Genomic DNA, 18,845 nt, shown 5'->3' with positions numbered 1-18,845 from the left:
CAGTTCATTCTTCCCCATGAATGTGTGGAATTCCTCCTGGTGCTTCTGCTTCCTCCCACATTCCAAAATGTACAGGTTAATAGGTTAGCTGGTCACATGGTTGCAATTAGGCAGGACAGGGTCGCTAGACCAGAAGGGCCTGTTACAATGCCATATCTGGTGGCAGTGCTTTAGTGCCTTACTACAACTACATGGTTCAAGGTCAGAAAATTGTAAGTTGTGCAAGACTTGAACATGACTTCCAAAGTCAGAACAGTCCAATTGTGTGAGCACATAAAAAAATCCAGTATTTGTTTATACAAGTGATTGATTTGCATAAAAACACACAAATTTACTTTATATGCTGGAATTATTCACATTCTCAGGACAGCCACAGCATTTCACAGCCAATAAATTACTTTTTGAAGTGTACTAACTGTTGTTTGGCAAAAAAAAAATGTGACAGTCAGTTTGAGCATTCATGGTAAATGTGAGGAATAGCAGGTTCATTTGTTCTTTAATGGTGTTGTTAGGAAATTAACACTGGGCAGGATGCCAGGAGAACACCTTGTTCAACTTGAAATATCACCTTGGGACCCGTTGCAAAATTTAATATGAATATCCGAACTTGTTCAAATGAAATCTGCCCTTCTAGCTCATGAAACTCCAGCAAAAACACTAAATATTCTACAGAATACGGTAGTACAATGTATCTGCTTATGAAATTCAGTTCAATTGAGGTCAATTGCACAAAAATTCAAATGCAGAGTGCAATTTGTTGACGCTATTATATTGTAGATTCAGTGCTGCCAATTTAGTAGGAATTCTTATGCATTTAGAAAAAAGACAGAAAGTTTAGCTTTATCAACACAACAGATTCTGTAGGTGAGTCCTAATGAAGGATCGTGGCCTGAAAAATCGATTGTTTATTCCCTTCCATAGATGCTGCCTGACCTGTTGAGTTCCTCCAGTATTTTGTGTGTGTTGCCCAAGATTAGCATTATTCGTCACATGTACATCAAAACATGGAACAGCTTCTTCCCCTGTGCTATCTGATTCCTAAACGGACATTGAACCTGTGAACACTACCTCACTTTTTTGATATATATTATTTTTGTTTTTTGCACGATTTTCTAATCTATATGTATACCGTAATTGATTTACTTATTTGTTTATTATTATTTTATTATTTTTTCTTCTTCTTCTATATTATGTATTGCGTTGAATTGCTGCTGCAAAGTTAACAAATTTCATGACACATGTTGGTGATAATAAACCTGATCCTGATTCTGAAATGTACTGTTGGAGTTAATGACCAATAGAGTCCAAATATGTGCTGGGAGCAGCCCACAAGTGCCACTGAGCTTCCAACACCAACATAGCATGCCCACAACTTACTAACCCATACATCTTTGGGACGTGATAGGAAACTGGAGCCCCCAGAGAAAATCCCCAACGGCTCAGGGAGAACCATATAGACAGTTGTGGGAATTGAACTCTGATTGTTGATTGCTGGTTATTGGCTCAGTAAAGTTTTATGGTAACTACTATGCCACTGTGCCACCTCATCCTTGTCTCTAAAATAATTTGCAGATAGCCATGGAAACTGTAATGCCACTAAAATAAATGGGTATCTTTTTGATGACATCATTGTCTATGTCCTTTAGAAGCTTCATAATCAAGCTTCGGGCCTTCTCCGGGCTGCGGCGGGTTCAGATCTGAGGACTCAATTTTGGTTCGGATTATTCTTCCTCATTTTAATTGTTTGCATGATATGTATTTTTTTTTCTTTCTCTTGCATGTCAGGTGTTGGTCTTTTACTTTTATTCATTTTTTCCTTAATTGGGTTCTTTTAGGCTTCTCGCTTTGTGGCTACCTGTGAGCAAACAAATCTCAAGGTCGTATAATTCTTTGATAATAAATGTACTTTGAAGTGAGCAATCCCGACTGCAGAACATTTTCAACCCCTTCCTATTGTATATCTACAACATGGGGATCTTCAAGTTAAAAAAGTTAGGATTTTTTCTACAAACAGTTTATTTACTAATTACATCATGTAGAGAACTGTGAAACCTCACCGCAACACAACACAGTCCAATAATTCTCAAAGTCCATTATTCCTCTAAAGAATTATCAAGCATAACTTTGGCAGGATTTAAACTAAGAGGATGTTTGTTCCCATCTTCTCAATCCACCTTCAAAAATTGCTATTGTGTTTGGGTGGGGTAATTAAGCCTTTAGACAGTTTAAACATGCACTGTAATGTACATAGGTTTGGACGTGGAGTGCAAAGACTCCGTAGCAGGAGTCCCTAGTTGATTGTTAGATGCACATCTGACCAGAAAACGTAAGGAGCTGTTATGAAATCTGTTGTTTTGTAGCAATAGTACAGTACAGTACATAGGAAAAACTTTTGATTCCTTTTTGCACGACTTATTTACACACACACACACACACACGCACGCACGCACGCACGCACGCACGCACGCACGCACGCACGCACGCACGCACACACACACACACACACACACACACACACACACACACACACACACACACACACACACACACACACACACACACACACACACACACACACACACTTTCTCATCAGTGAGCATGTAATGGTGGGTGACGCTCCATACCAGGTGGATGATGCAACCAGTCAGAATGCTTTCTATGGTATATCTGCATAAATTTGCTGGAGTCTTTGTTGACATATCCACCTTAGAGACATACAGAATGAAAACAGGACCTTCAGCCCATGAAGTCCAACCTAACCACTGAGCACACATTTATTCTATTTCCATTTTATACTTCCAACCTTCGTATCAATCCTTTCCCTAACTTTCATCTACACTAAAGGCAATTTACATAAATAACTAATCTGGTAACCCATGCATCTTTGGAATGTAGAAGGAAACATGGGCCCCTGGCAGAAAATTGTGTGTCACCCTGGAATGCTGAAGCTGTAAGATAGTAGCACTTCACCCTGCCCACCAACTAAAATGTGGAACCATTCAAGGAATGCTCCAGGTGAGGCACTGGATTCAAGTACAAGTTCAAGTTTATTATCATTCAAACATACACATGCATACAGCTAAATGAATCATTGTTCCTCTGGGGCCAAAGTGCAAACACAATACATATGGTCAGACTCAACACATATAACTACAATCCAGCACAAAACAGCATTTGTGCAAACTCCTCATTGGTATGGCCTGAAGAGCGGTGCAGTATTGTGGTTAGCACAACGCTTTACAGTACCAGCGACCCAGGTTCAATTCTAGCCACTGTCTGTAGGGAGTTTGAATATTCTCCCCATGACCGCATGGGTTTCCTCTGGGTGCTTCAGTTTTCTCCCACAGTCTAAAGAAATATTGGTTGCTAGGTTAATTTGTCATTGTAAATTGTCCTGTGATTAGGCTGGAATTAAATCGGGGGATTGCTGGGCCAGAAGAGCCTATTCTGCACTGTATTTCAACAAAATATAAACAATGAAAGATGAAAAGTGACTAGTGCAGGGTGGGAGTGTGCTTTTGTGTTGGGGAGTGGGGGAGGGCATTCAGACAGGGGGTACTTATGTGCTGGGTGGCAGCAGGGAGTCAAGACGCCTAACAGCCTGGGGAAATAACCCAGCCTAACAGTTCCGGAATGAATGCAGTGCAGTTTGCTGTGATGGCCACCATACAGTCAAATGATAGAAAATCTATATGTTATCAGTTCATTAAGGCATTGCAATCAGCTTTAAATAAAACATTCCTAAAGTCTATTAATACCTGAATATTGATGCGGTGCACATGATCGTTAGCCAAGCATTCAATTTCTTTCTTTCAGGTCTGTGATTGTCACTGAAAACACCAACATTTATTGTCTATTTTTTAAGTGGCCCTGAATTAATGTGAAACCATTCATAATGCCATCAGCACACTGACAGCATGCTTACCTGTGCACAGAATAGATCAATCCGATTTCATTAAAATGAATGCAAAAATGCTTCACATCAGATTCTGGAATTCATTCCTTTAAAGAATCAACTTGATATATGCATTCTGACAAGGAAATGAAAGTAATACTAGTTGTGAAAAGGGTCCATGTCAATTTACTTCATAAAAAAGTACTGACATTTGGCTGATCACTATTACATTTGAATGGGAAATACTCACCAGGTCAGGTAGCATTTATGGAGAGAGGAATTTATTATTTCAGGTCAATAACCTTTCATCAAAGTGGAAGTTGAAAGCAGTCTCCATTGACATTTTCCTTCTTGATGCCTGAGAGAGTATAATATTCTTCCAAATGTTGATGAATATATTAAAAGTACACTGTCATTTGCTAATACTTGGAAGAGTACTTCAATATACCACACTACGCTACCTCCTTTCCAAACCTCATAAGTGCCACACCAATACACACACAATACAATAATATTATATCCAATCTAGTGCAATGACTCACAGTCCTGTTTTGCTGAACTTTTTCTCTGGCATCTCCCCACTTAATTGCAACTATTGAGTGAAAGGATGTATTTTTCAAGACATTGTACTATCAAGCAGCTACTTAAAACAACTGTGCTTAATAGAAGAAACTAACACTTCAGCTAGAGGTTATTATGAGCCTGCTTGCTGATATGCTATTCTTAGCTGTCAACATCTCTGAAGATCTACCCTGGGTCGAACATATTGATGCAATTACAAAGAAGGCACAACAGTGACTATATTTCATTAGGAATTTGAGGATACTTGGAATGTCGCCAAGAAATCTTGCAATTATCTACAGATATACTATGGAGAGCATTCTAACTGGTTGCATCACTGTCTGGTATGGAGCGGGTTCTGCACAGAATTGGAAAAGGCTGCAGAAAGTTATAAACTGAGCCAGCTCCATCACGGGTACTAGCCTTCGCAGCATTAAAAGCCCTAAAAATGAGCACATCAAAATGATACGCTACTGCAGGAAAGCAGCATTCATCATCAGGGACCTCACCACCCAGGACATGCTCTCTTGTCGCAGCTGTCATCAGGAGGAAGGTACAGGAGTCTCAGGACTCACAAGTTCAGGAACAGTTACTACCCCTCAACTTTCAGGCTCTTGAATTCAAGGGGATAACTTCACTTAACTTCACTCACCACATCACTGTTCCCACAATTAATGGACTCACTTTCAAAGATTCTTTATCTCACGTTCTCGATATTTATTGCTTATTTATTTATTATCATTATTATTTCTTTCTTTATTTATTCTTTTGCATAGTTTGTTATCTTTTGTACACTGGTTGAATGCCCAAGTTGGAGCAGTCTTTTATTGTTTCTGTCATGGTTAATAATGTATGGATTTATTGAGTAAGCCCAAAAGAAAATGCATCTCAGGGTTGTATTGTCAGTATCTCCAGTTGAATTCTGTCTTTTTGTGTGTTTCCCCTAGCTGTCAGTCTGTGGTTTTGTATTGCCATGTGCTCCTGTCCCTGCTCCTGCTCTACTCCAGCCCCTGTATCACTGAGTACTCCGTCTCTCATCTATTTCTCATTATTACCTGTATTGCTGACATCTGTGTCTCATTGTGCTCCACCTATCATCTGCCTCTCTGTTTACTGCTCAGTGTATTTCAGTCCTGTGTTTTCACCTGTTTGTTGCCAGATTGTGCCAGTGAACTTTCCTGAGCCTTTCCAGCATTCGTGTCTGTACTCTGTCCGTCTGAATATCGACTCCGCCTGTTTCTGGATTCTGGTTTTTGGATTTCTCTGGATGTTTTAATCTCTGCCTGAACTTTGATACTGACTTTGTTTGCACCTCAGGATTTGTTACTCAACTAGTATTACTGCGTGCACAGTACTGAGTCTGTGATTGGATCCCTGCTCCATTGCCCTGACATGTATATGGTGACATATATTTACTTTGATAATAAATTTATTTTGAACTTTGAAGTTTTTGAACCTTCAAAAAGCAATACCTCAAGAAGGCAGCATCCATCATGAAGGATCTCCCATCACCTTGGACATGTCCTCTTCTCAATGCTACTGTCAAGGAGGAGATGCAGGAGCCAGAAGACACACACTTAACATTTCAAGACCAGTTTCTTCCCCTCTGAATTGACATAGAACTCATGAACACTACCTCACTATTTTTTAAAACCTCTTTTTGCACTACTTATTTAATTTATTATTATTAACTGCAATGTACTGCTGCCACACAACAATGGATTTCACAACACATGCAGGTGATATTAGCCCTGATTCAGATTCTGATTCATACTTTAACTTCTCTGTAGACAGTTTTAGCTTGACATCTGTTTCCATGTTGAGACGAAAAGAGATTGTTGTTTGGCAAGAGATTGTTTAATGTCATTTCCAGTACATAAGAGTAAAGAAGAAATAAATAATTCTTACTCCAGATCCAATGCAACATAAAAACACATTGAGATAAAGGACACAATATTTAAAAAAAATATATAAATTCATAATACAACTTGTATGCCTGGATTGACTGTATGTACATAAAGTGACACTAGTTATAGGAGTGACTGTACATTAGTTGACTCGTAAAAGAAATCATAAAATAGTGGTAGCGGGGCATGTGGAGGGGTGGATTAGTGGGTGGAGGTGTTGATCAGCCTTACTGCTTGGAGAAAGTAACTGCTTTTGAACCTGGGGGTCCCTGCACGAATACTACATGGATAGTCTCTGATGGGAGTGGGACAATCCATGAGCAAGGTAAGTGGACCCTTCGTGATATCTCTGGCCTTTTTCTGGCACATTTCTGTATATGTATGTCCTTGATGGTGGGTAGGCTGGTGGCAGTGATGCCTTGGGCAATTTTGACTACCTGTTCTAAAGCCTTTATGCCTGCTTTAGTGCAGTTTCTGTACCTTAAGACCATGAGACATAGAAGCAGAATTAGGCCATTCAGCTGATTGAGTCTGCTCTACCTTCTATTATGGATGATCCCAGATCCCACTCAACCCCATGCATCTGCCTTCTCACCATAAACTTTGATGCCCTGACCAATCAGGAAACTCTCAATGTTTGCTTTAAATATGCCCACGGTTTCGGCCTCCACTGCAGTCTGTCTCAGACCATTCCACAGATTCACTACTCTCTGGCTAAAACAAAATCCTCCTTAACTCTGTTCTAAAGGGTTGCCCTTCAATTTTGAGGTTGTGCCCTTTAGTTCTGGACAGTCCCACATCCACCTTATCTAGTCCTTTCACAATTTGGTAGATTTCAATGAGATCCCCATGCCTTCTTCTAAATTCATGAGTACAAACCCATCCAGTAATGCAGCAGGTGCTCTCTGCTGCACATCTGTAGAAGGTTTTCTTCGGCAGTTTAACGGGGCACGACTGTGCAAGCATGTGTAAGTTGGACCGTGAGGCAGCGGGAGTATTTAAAAGAGAGCAGTTTGACGGAGCGGGCAACATTGTAGGGGGCGACGGAGCAGAGGGAGACAGAGTAGGAAGGCTTTGTCTCCAGAGGCTTCAGCAAGCAGATGCTGAGGACGAGCTTCACTCCAAGTGAGGTAAGGCCGGGTAAGTTCCTTTAAAAGGAGAACATTTCAAAAGTTGAGGAAACGTATTGGGTAGGTCATGACAGCTGAGATCGGCCCCGTGGTTTGTTCATACTGCAGCATGTGGGAAATCAGGGATACTTCCAGTGTCCCTGACAACTATGTGTGCAGGAAGTGTGTCCAACTGCAGCTTCTGGCAGACCGCATTGAGCATCTGGAGCTGCGATTGGATTCATACTGGAGCATCTGTGATGCTGAGAAAGTCGTGAATAGCATGTTCAGTGAGTTGGCCACACTGCAGGTAAAGGCTAGACAGGCAGAGAGGGAAGGGGTGGCCACTAGACAGTGTAGCAGTAGGCAGGTAATGCAGGAGTCCCCTGGGGTCATCTCCCTCTGAAACAGATATACTGTTTTGGATACTGTTGGGGCAGATGTCTCATCAGGGGAAGGCAGCAGCAGCCGAGTTCATGGCACCATGGGTGGCTCTGCGGCACAGGAGGGAAGGAAAAGGAGTGGGAGAGCTATAGTGATAGAGGATTCGATTGTAAGGGGAATAGATAGGCGTTTCTGCGGCTGCAAATGAGACTCCAGGTGGGTATGTTGCCTCCCTGGTGCAAGAGTCAAGGATGTCTCTGAGCAGCTGCAGGACATTCTGAAATGGGAGGGTGAACAGCCAGTGGTCATGGTGCACATAGGTACCAACGATGTAGGTAAAAAACGGGATGAGGTCCTACAAGGTGAATTTAGGGAGTTAGGAGATAAACTAAAAAGTAGGATCACAAAGGTAATAACCTCTGGATTACTACCAGTGCCACGTGCTAGTCAGAGTAGAAATAGGAGGATATTTCAGATGAATACGTGGCTTGAAAAATGGTGCAAGGGGGAGGGATTCAAATTTCTGGGGTATTGGAACCAGTTCTGGGGGAGGTGGGACCGGTATAAACAGGACGGTCTGCACCTGGGCTGGACTGGAACCAATGTCCTCGGGGGAGCGTTTGCTACTGTTGTTCAGGAGGATTTAAACTAATGTGGCCGGGGGATGGGAACAAGTGCAGAGAGACAGAGGGGTGCAAAATGAGGGTAGAAGCAAAAAGTAGTAAGGTGAAAAGTAAAAGTTGCAGGCAGGCAAATCCAGGGCAAAAATCAAAAAGGGCCACTTTTCAACATAATTGTATAAGGGCTAAGAGTGTTGTAAAAACAAGCCTGAAGGCTTTGTGTATCAATGCGAGGAGCATTCGTAACAAGGTGGATGAATTGAATGTGCAGATAGTTATTAATGAATATGATATAGTTGAGATCACAGAGACATGGCTCCAGGGTGACCAAGGATGGGAGCTCAACATTCAGGGATATTATATATTCAGGAGGGATAGACAGGAAAGAAAAGGAAGTGGGGTAGCGTTGCTGGTTAGAGAGGAGATTAACACAATAGAAAGGAAGGACATTAGCCTGGAGGATGTGAAATCATTATGGGTAGAGTTGCATAACACTAAGGGGCAGAAAATGCTGGTGGGAGTTGTGTACAGGCCACCTAACAGTAATAGTGAGGTTGGGGATGGCATTAAACAGCAAATTAGAAATGCGTGCAATAAAGGAACAGCAGTTATAATGGGTGACTTCAACCTACATATAGATGGGGTGAACCAAATTGGTAAGGGTGCTGAGGAAGAGGATTTCTTGGAATGTATGCGGGATGGTTTTCTGAACCAACATGTCGAGGAACCAACTAGAGAGCAGGTCATTCTAGACTGGGTATTGAGCAATGAGGAAGGGTTAGTTAGCAATCTTGTCGTGCGAGGCCCCTTGGGTAAGAGTGACCATAATATGGTGGAATTCTTCATTAAGATGGAGAGTGACATTGTTAATTCAGAAACAAATGTTCTGAACTTAAAGAAGGGTAACTTTGAAGGTATGAGACATGAATTAGCTAAGATAGACTGGCAAATGATACTTAAAGGGTTGACGGTGGATATGCAATGGTAAGCATTTAAAGATCGCATGGATGCACTACAACAATTGTTCATCCCAGTTTGGCAAAAGAATAAACCAGGGAAGGTAGTGCACCCATGGCTGACAAGGGAAATTAGGGATAGTATCAAGTCCAAAGAAGAAACATACAAATTAGCCAGAAAAAGCAACACACCTGAGGACTGGGAGAAATTTAGAGTCCAGCAGAGGAGGACAAACAGCTTAATTAGGAAAGGGAAAAAAAAGATTATGAGAGAAAGCTGGCAAGGAACATAAAAACTGACTGAAAAAGCTTTTATAGATATGTGAAAAGAAAAAGATTGGTTAAGACAAATGTAGGTCCCTTACAGTCAGAAACAGGTGAATTGATCATGGGGAACAAGGACATGGCAGACCAATTGAATAACTACTTTGGTTCTGTCTTCACTAAGGAGGACATAATAATCTTCTGGAAATAGTAGGGGACTGAGGGTCTAGTGAGATGGAGGAACTGAGGGAAGTACATGTTAGTTGGGAAGTGGTGTTAGGTAAATTGAAGGGATTAAAGGCAGATAAATCCCCAGGGCCAGATGGTCTGCATCCCAGAGTGCTTAAGGAAGTAGCCCAAGAGGATGCATTAGTGATAATTTTTCAAAACTCCTTGGATACTGGATTAGTTCCTGAGGATTGGAGGGTGGCTAATGTAACCCCACTTTTTAAAAAAGGAGGGAGAGAGAAACCGGGGAATTATAGACTGGTTAGCCTGACATCGATGGTGGGGAAAATGCTAGAGTCAGTTATCAAAGATGTGGTAACAGCACATTTGGAAAGCGGTGAAATAATTGGACAAAGTCAGCATGGATTTGTGAAAGGAAAATCATGTCTGATGACTCTTATAGAATTTTTTGAGGATGTAACTAGTAGAGTGGATAGGGGAGAACCAGTGGATGTGGTATATTTGGATTTTCAAAAGGCTGTTGACAAGGTCCCACACAGGAGATTAGTGTGCAAACATAAAGCACATGGTATTGGGGGTATGGTATTGATGTGGATAGAGAATTGGTTGACAGACAGGAAGCAAAGAGTGGGAGTAAACGGGACCTTTTCAGAATGGCAGGCAGTGACTAGTGGGGTACCACAAGGCTCAGTGCTGGGAGCCCAGTTGTTTACAATATGTGTTAATGATTTAGACGAGGGAATTAAATGCAACATCTCCAAGTTTGCGAATGACACAAAGCTGGGCGGCAGTGTTAGCTGTGAGGAAGATGCTAAGAGGATGCAGGGTGACTTGGATAGGTTAGGTGAGTGGGCAAATTCATGGCAGATGCAATTTAATGTGGATAAATGTGAGGTTATCCACTTTGGTGGCAAGAACAGGAAAACAGATTATTATCTGGTTGGTGGCCAATTAGGAAAAGGGGAGGTGCAATGAGACCTGAGTGTCATTGTACACCAGTCATTGAAAGTGGGCATGCAGGTACAGCAGGCAGTGAAAAAGTCGAATGGTATGTTGGCATTCATAACAAGAGGATTCGAGTACAGGAGCAGGGAGGTTCTACTGCAGTTGTGAGACTACACCTGGAGTATTGTGTGCAGTTTTGGTCCCCTAATCTGAGGAAAGACATTCTTGCCATAGAGGGAATATAAAGAAGATTCACTAGATTGATTCCTGGGATGGCAGGACTTTCATATGAAGAAAGACTGGATCAACTAGGCTTATACTCACTGGAATTTTGAAGATTGAGGGTGGGATCTTATTGAAACATGTAACATACTAAAGGGATTGGATAGACTAGATGCAGGCTAGTTCCCGATGTTGAGGAAGTCCAGAACAAGGGGTCACAGTTTAAAGATAAAGGGGAAGCCTTTTAGGACCGAGATGAAGAGAAACTTCTTCACACAGAGAGTGGTGAATCTGTGGAATTCTCTGCCACAGGAAACAGTTGAGGCCAGTTCACTGGCTATATTTAAGAGGGAGTCAGATATGGCCCTTGTGGCTAAAGGGATCAGGGGGTATGGAGAGAAAGTAGGTACAGGGTTCTGAGTTGGATGATCAGCCATGATCATACTGAATGGCAGTGCAGGCTCAAAGGGCTGAATGGCCTACTCCTGCACCTATTTTCTATGTTTCTATGTTATGCATATAGATGCGCATAATCCAGCTCTCTTCAGCCTGATAAGAAACTAGAAGCGCTGGTGAGCTTTCTTGATTGTGTCCTGGGACCATGAGAGTTTGTGCATGGTGTGAGGAGTTTGAGGTGGGGAGGTGGTTGAATTGTGGGTGCTCATGAAATTGTTAACCATATTGACATTGAGGAAGAGGTTATTTACCTGGCACCAGGCCTCGAGCTCTTCCACTTCCTTTCTGTAGGCCATCTCATTGTTGTTGGTGATGAGCCTCATCACTGTCATGTCATCGGGAACTCGAACAATGTGATTACTTGGGTGTTTGGCCGTGCTTTCATGTATGAGCAGAGTGAACAGCAATGGGCTCAGCACACAGACTTGGGGGGGGCACCCGTGTTGAGGATGATGGGGCGGGAGGAGCCGTTGTACATTCTGATTATCTGAGGTCTGTTGGTTAGGAAATGCAACACCCAGTTACAGGGTGGCGTATTTAAACTAAAGAGTAGGAGTTTGTACACCAAGGTCTGTGGGACAATGCAGAACTGAAATTGAGAAACAGCATTCTGGCATAAGTGCCCTTGTTTTCTAGGTGTGTCAGGGCTAGGTGCATGACAGATGCTATAGCATTTGTTATAGAGTGGTTCTGTCAGTAAGAATATTGGTGAGAGTCTAGTATTGAGGAATGAAGTTTTTGATATGTATCATTACCAGCCAATAAAATCACGTCATGATGATTGGCTTCAGTGCCATTGGATGGGAATCTTTTTGTTCTGATAGTGTAGAGTTCTTTGGTACAGGGATGAGGGTTGCTGATTTGAAGCATGCAGGGACAGCAGCTTGGATGAGAGTAGTGTTTAAGATACCTCTGATGAGAGTTGGTATGTACTCAGCCCAGGATGTTGTCTGGCCAGGCCACCTAAAAGGGGTTGACTCCCTGTGGAATCCTTCTCACATCTGCAGCTTTTACAGACAGTGACTGCCCACGTGAGAGGGTTGGGGGGTGAGGGTGGCAGTTGACTTCATGGCTGGCATTCTGTTGCATGTTTCGAAGCATACATGAAAGTTGTTTAGAGCATTGGGGAGGGAGGCCTCTCTCATTCAGTTGACACTGCTTTTCCTTGCATAGCCAGTAATGCCCTCAAGCCACATATATTGGAGGTCATCATCAGCCAAATTTTCCTGAATTTTGTATGTGTAGGTGGCCTTTGCCCTCTTGATGCCTAACATGAGGTACCTCCTGGCTGCTCTGGGAGCTGTTCTGTCAACAGACTTGACTACTGGACTTTTTGTAGTGAGCACACCTCATCATTCACCCAGGGCTTCTGTTTGGGCCATGAGAAGGCCCTTCCTGAGGTTGTGTCATTACCTACACGCTTACAGATATAGCTGGTGGCAGGAGAGGCATACTCCTCAAAGTCTGCTTCTTTTCTGTTTCTGGCGACCTCCTTGAACATCTGCCAGTTCAAAACAGTTCTGAAGCATAGAGATTTCTTCATTAAGCCATGCAGTCTCTTGACTGGTTTCTCCATTGTCATTATGCTGGGAGTAAGATTATAGAAATGTGGTCATTCAGGCCAGGATGAGGCCATGACATGGCTTTGTAAGTACCGCATTAGTTTGTGTAAAACATGATCCGTTCTGCTTGTTCCCCGGTGGCCATGGTGACATGCTGGTGAATTTTGGGTAAAATGTCCTGCAGGTTGTGGTTGAAGTCCCCTGCAATTATGAAGAGACCATCTGGATTCCTGTTTTGTAGAAAGCCGATGATACCGTAAAGCTCTTCCAGAGCATCCTTAGTGTTTGCACTCGGACAGCAGTGATGAACACAGCAGAAAATTGTAAATTCCCTGGGCAGGTAATATGCCCAGTATTTAATTGTAAAATGTTCAATCGCCACAGTACAGTGACTGCTAACCATAGAGTTTGTGCACAAACCTTAGTTACTGTGACTAATACTGCCTTATTCCGATAGATGTGCAGAGAGTCTGTGCACAAATTTACAGCCATTATCTGGGAAAATTAGCCACAATTTATCAATGGAGTTAGCACAGAGATTATCTTTCCAAACCACGTCACCAGCCCTAATGAACTGATTTTCTTCAGGTGCAAAAGAAATTTAGCTTTTGTTACAAAATTAAATTAAAGGTGGATGTTACGAACTTAAAACCAAGAGAAATCAGTACATTTTATTTCCTTCTCTCTCAAGTAATGTCTATCTGAGGAAAGCAAAAAAAAAACCTGGAAATCTGAAATAAAGAGATAAAAGACTTGCGACACTCAGCAGGTTAGGCAGCATCTATAGAAAGGAATAAAGAGTCAACGTTTTGGGCCTCCCATCCGTCCTGAATAAATGCTGTAAGAATGCTATCAGTGATGGTGTGTGTGAGTGTGTAGTTGATCTTTGATTCTTTCAGTTCACTTACTCCCCCTCTGTGGCTTGTTTCTCTTTTGTGTGAATATACATGTCTGCTTGTGGACCTGTATGTGTGTCTGTGCACATGTGAGTAGTTTGCAAGTGTGTATGTATACACATGTGTTTTAGAGTGCTCAGAGCATCAAGTAACATTATTCAAGCCTCAGTGAGTAGCAGTCAATACTATTGTGAACATTTTACTAAATGCTAATCTATTTTTGGATAAATACCTCTGAATGTGGAGCTCTCGTCGCTCAGGCTAAAGAGAGCTGGACTTTGCATATCCATACCCACCTCATGCTACAGATGCGCTATTCAGTAGAGAGCATCCTGACAAGCTGCATCACTGTTTGGTGTGGAAACTGCACTGTGGCAGACAGGAAGGCTTTGCAACAGCTATTCAAAACTGTCCAACACTTCACTGACATCAGCCTACCCACCATTAAGGACATATAAATAGTGAACAGCTGAAAAAGCCAGTAACTTCATGAAGGATCCCACCCACCCTGCTCATGGACTGTTTGTCCCACTCCCATCAGGAAGGAGGCTACGTAGCATCCGTGCCAGGACCACCAGACCCCAAAACATTTACCTTCCCCAAGCAGTAAGACTAATCAACACCTCCACCCACTAACCCACCGCTACTTTATTATTTCCTATCAGTCACCTTTTGTACAGCCTAGTGTCTCTATGTGGGCATACAGTCTGTCTATGTATATAAGTTATCTTATATATTTATATTTATTGTGTGTTTAATATTGTGATTTCATACCTTTGTTTTTGTGCTCTTCATCAGATCTGGAGTAACAAGTATTTTGTTCTCCTTTTCACTTGTGAACTGGAAGTGATATTAAACAGCCTTTAATCTCAAATCTAAAAATGGGTGAACACTAGCATTTATTGTCTTGCGAATAATTGTACTGGAAGACATTTTTGTTAAGGTTGATTCTGACAAATGACATTTCCGTAAAAAGGAGTTCAGAGAAAGGTTGGTTTGCCACATTAATAACGTTCCTATTTTAGCTGTAAATTACTGCTCAATCACAGACACCAGCTAGTGCCATAATATAACTCCTGAAGCTTAACAGCATCTGCTTCCATTTGCTTGTTGTCAATTTATAGTATTACAGTGCAAAGCTGCAATGGTTGATTACTAAGTAATGGATATTACAGTGCTCCCGATCACCGATTAATTCTTTCTGCTGTCAGAAAGGTGTTTGTATGTTCTCCCTGTGACTGTATGGTTTCCACAGGGTGCCCCATTATTTCCCTGTACTCCAAAGATGTAGATTCAAAGTTAGCAAATTGTGGACATGCTCTGTTGCTGCCAGAAACATGACAAAACTTGTGCACTGCCCAGCACAATCCTTGCAGATTTGATTTGATGCAAGCAACACATTTCACTGTATGTTTCAGTGTTCCAATGGACGTCTGGTGAATAAAGCTAATCATTTCTCTTTTCTCTTTAATGGATTTGTAAATGCAGGAGATTCTGCAGATGCTGGAAATCTTGAGCAACACACAGAAAATGCTGGAGTAACTCAGCAGGTCAGGTAGCATCTATCAGTGAGAATAAACAGTCAACCTTTTGGGCTGAGGTCCTCCCGCAGGGGTGGAAAGGTATGGGGAAGAAGCCAGAATAAGAAGGTAGGGAGACGGGAAGGAGTATAAACTACTAGCTGATAGGTGAATCCAAATGATGGGGAAGCTGGGTAGGTGGGAAAAGGGGGGAAACCAGTTGAGGGGGAAGATTTCAACTATGACGTACCAGCTTGTAATCCTTCCCCTCCTCCACCTTCTTATTCTTACCTATTTCCTTACCAGTCCAAATCATCAATTATTTATTCCCCCCCCATAGATGCTGCCTGATTTGCTGAGTTCCTCCAGTGTATTCTGTGTGTTGCTGATCACTGTACAACCAGGTATTACCAACTCTGCCTGATCACTTCAAATCACAATTATTGATGTTCCAATGCCTGGCTATAGCTTCATTGTTATCTATTCTTTAGAATTCAGACTATAAATCATAGAACATAGAAGACAGAACACTAGAGTGCAGTACAGGCCCTTAAGCCCATGATGTTATGCTAACCTTTTAATCTACTCTACAATCAACCTAACCATTCCTTCCTACATAGCCTTCCATTTTTTTATCGTCCATGTGCTTAAGATCTTCTTAAATGTCCCTAATGTACCTGCCTCTATTACTACCACTGTCAGGACATTCCACACATCACCACTCTCCATGTGTTAAAAACTTACCTCTGACATGCCCCCCCCCCCTATACTTTCCTCCAATCACCTTAAAATTAGCCCTGGTGGCAATAACCATTTCCACCTTGGGAAACGTCTCTGTCTATCCATTCGATCAACACCTCGTATAACCTTATACACCTCTATCAAGTCGACTCTCACCCTGCTATGCTCCAAAGATAAAAACTCTACCTCAGTCAACCTATCCTCATAAGACATGCTCACTAATCCGGCAGCATTCTGGTTAGTCTCCTCTGCACCCTCTCACCCAGTTGTTAAGATTTATAACTCCAGAAACCAACTGAAAGAAAAAAAAACAGGCACTCAGACACATTTTGTCTACTTCGAGTCTTCTCTCTTTTTTAACATGGTGCTGACATATGATGTGGTGGCATAATATGCCTTTCATGTACTTCTTACATGAATAACCGTATAACCAATAACAAATTATGTAAACAAAGAATGCTTAATCAAATAATACATATACAATATTACTCAAATATTACTGAAATATTAAATACATAACACTTCTTCAGAATCAGATTCAGGTTTATTATCATCGGCAAGTGACATGAAATTTGTTAACTCAGCAGCAGTAGTTCAATATAGCATAATCTAGCAGAGAAAAAAATAAATAAAATAAAAATAATAATAATAATAGATAAACAAGTAAATCAATTACATATATTGAATAGATTTTAAAAATGTGCAAAAACAGGAATACTGCATATTAAAAAAGTGAGGTAGTGTCCAAAGATTCAATGTCCATTCAGAAATTGGATGGAAGAGGGGAAGAAGCTGTTCCTGAATCGCTGAGTGTGTTCCTTCAGGCTTCTGCACCTCCTACCTGATGGTAACAGTGAGAAAAGGGCATGCCCTGGGTGCTGGAAGTCCTTAATAATGGACACTGCCTTTCTGAGACATCACTTCCTAAAGAAGTCTTGGGTACTTTGTAGGCAACTACCCAAGATGGAGCTAACTAGATTTACAGCTTCCTGCAGCTTCTTTCGGTCCTGTACTGTAGCCCCTCCATACTGAATGATGATGCAGCCTGTCAGAATGCTCTCCATGGTACAACTATAGAAGTTTTTGAGTGTATTTGTTGACATGCCAAATCTCTTCAAACTCTTAATGAAGTATAGCCACTGTCATGCCTTTATAATTACATCAATATGTTGGGATCAGGTTAGATCCTCAGAGATCTTGACACCCACAAACTTGAAGCTGCTCACTCGCTCTACTTCTGATCCCTCTATGAGGATTGGTATGTGTTGCTTCATTTTACCCTTCCTGAAGTCCACAATCAGCTCTTTTGTCTTATTGATGTTGAGTGCCAGGTTGTTGCTGAGGCACCATTCCACTAGTTGGCATATCTCACTCCTATATGCCCTCTCGTCACCACCTGAGATTCTACCAACAATGGTTGTATTGTCAGCAAATTTATAGATGGTATTTGAGCTATGCTTAGCCTCACAGTCATGTGTATATAGGGAGTAGAGCAGTGGGCTAAACGCATGCCATTGTGGTGTGCCAGTGTTGATCGTCAGTGAGGAGGAGATGTTATCACCAATCAGCACAGATTCTGGTTTTTCAGTTGAGAAGTCAAGGATCTCATTGCAGAGGGAGGTACAAAGGGCTAGGTTCTGTAACTTCTCAATCAGGATTGTGGGAATGATGGTATTAAATGCTGAGCTATGGTCGATGAACAGTATTCTAACATAGGTGTTTGTGTTGTCCAGGTGATCTAAAGCAATGTGAAGAGCCATTGAGATTGCGTCTGCCGTTGACCTATTGTGGAGATAGGCAAATTGCAATGGGTCCAGGTCCTTGCTGAGGCAGGAGTTCAGTCTAGTCATGACCAGCCTCTCAAAGCATTTCATCACTGTCGATGTGAGTACTACTGGGTAATTGTTGTTAAGTCAGCCCAAATCATTCTTCTTGGACACTGGTATAATTATTGTCTTTTTGAAGCAAGTGGGAACTTCTGCCCACAGCAGTGAGAGATTGAAAATGTTCATGAGTACTCCCGCTAGTTGGTTGGCACAGATTTTCAGAGCCTTACCAGGTACTCCATCGGGACCTTCTACCTTGCGAGGGTTCACTCTCTTTAAAGACAGCCTAACGTTGGCCTCTGAGATGGAGATCACAGGGTCATCAGGTGCAGCAGGGATCTTCACAGCTGTAGTTGTGTTCTCCCTTTCAAAGTGTACGTAGAAGGCGTTGAGTTAATCTGGTAGTGAAGCATTGCTGCCATTCATGCTATTGGGTTTCGCTTTGTAAGAAGTAATTGCAGACCCTGCCAGAGTTGTCGTGCATCTGATGTCACCTCCAACCTCATTCAAAATTGTCTCTTTGCCCTTGAAATATCCCTCTGCAAATCATACCTGGTTTTTTATTAAAGGTCTGGGTCACCAGACTTGAATGCCACAGATCTAGCCTTCAGCAGGCGATGTACCTTCTGGTTTATCCATGGCTTTTGGTTTGGGAATGTACAGTATGTCTTTGTAGGCACACACTCATCCACACAGGTTTTAATGAAGTCAGTAACAACTGTAGCATACTCATCCAGGTTCAAAGATGAATCCCTGAATACAGTCCAGTCCACCAATTCAAAGCAGTCCTGT

This window comes from Hemitrygon akajei, chromosome 1, assembly GCF_048418815.1.
Source record: "Hemitrygon akajei chromosome 1, sHemAka1.3, whole genome shotgun sequence".
Lineage (NCBI taxonomy): Eukaryota > Metazoa > Chordata > Chondrichthyes > Myliobatiformes > Dasyatidae > Hemitrygon > Hemitrygon akajei.
Note: the sequence above shows the minus strand (reverse complement) of the source record.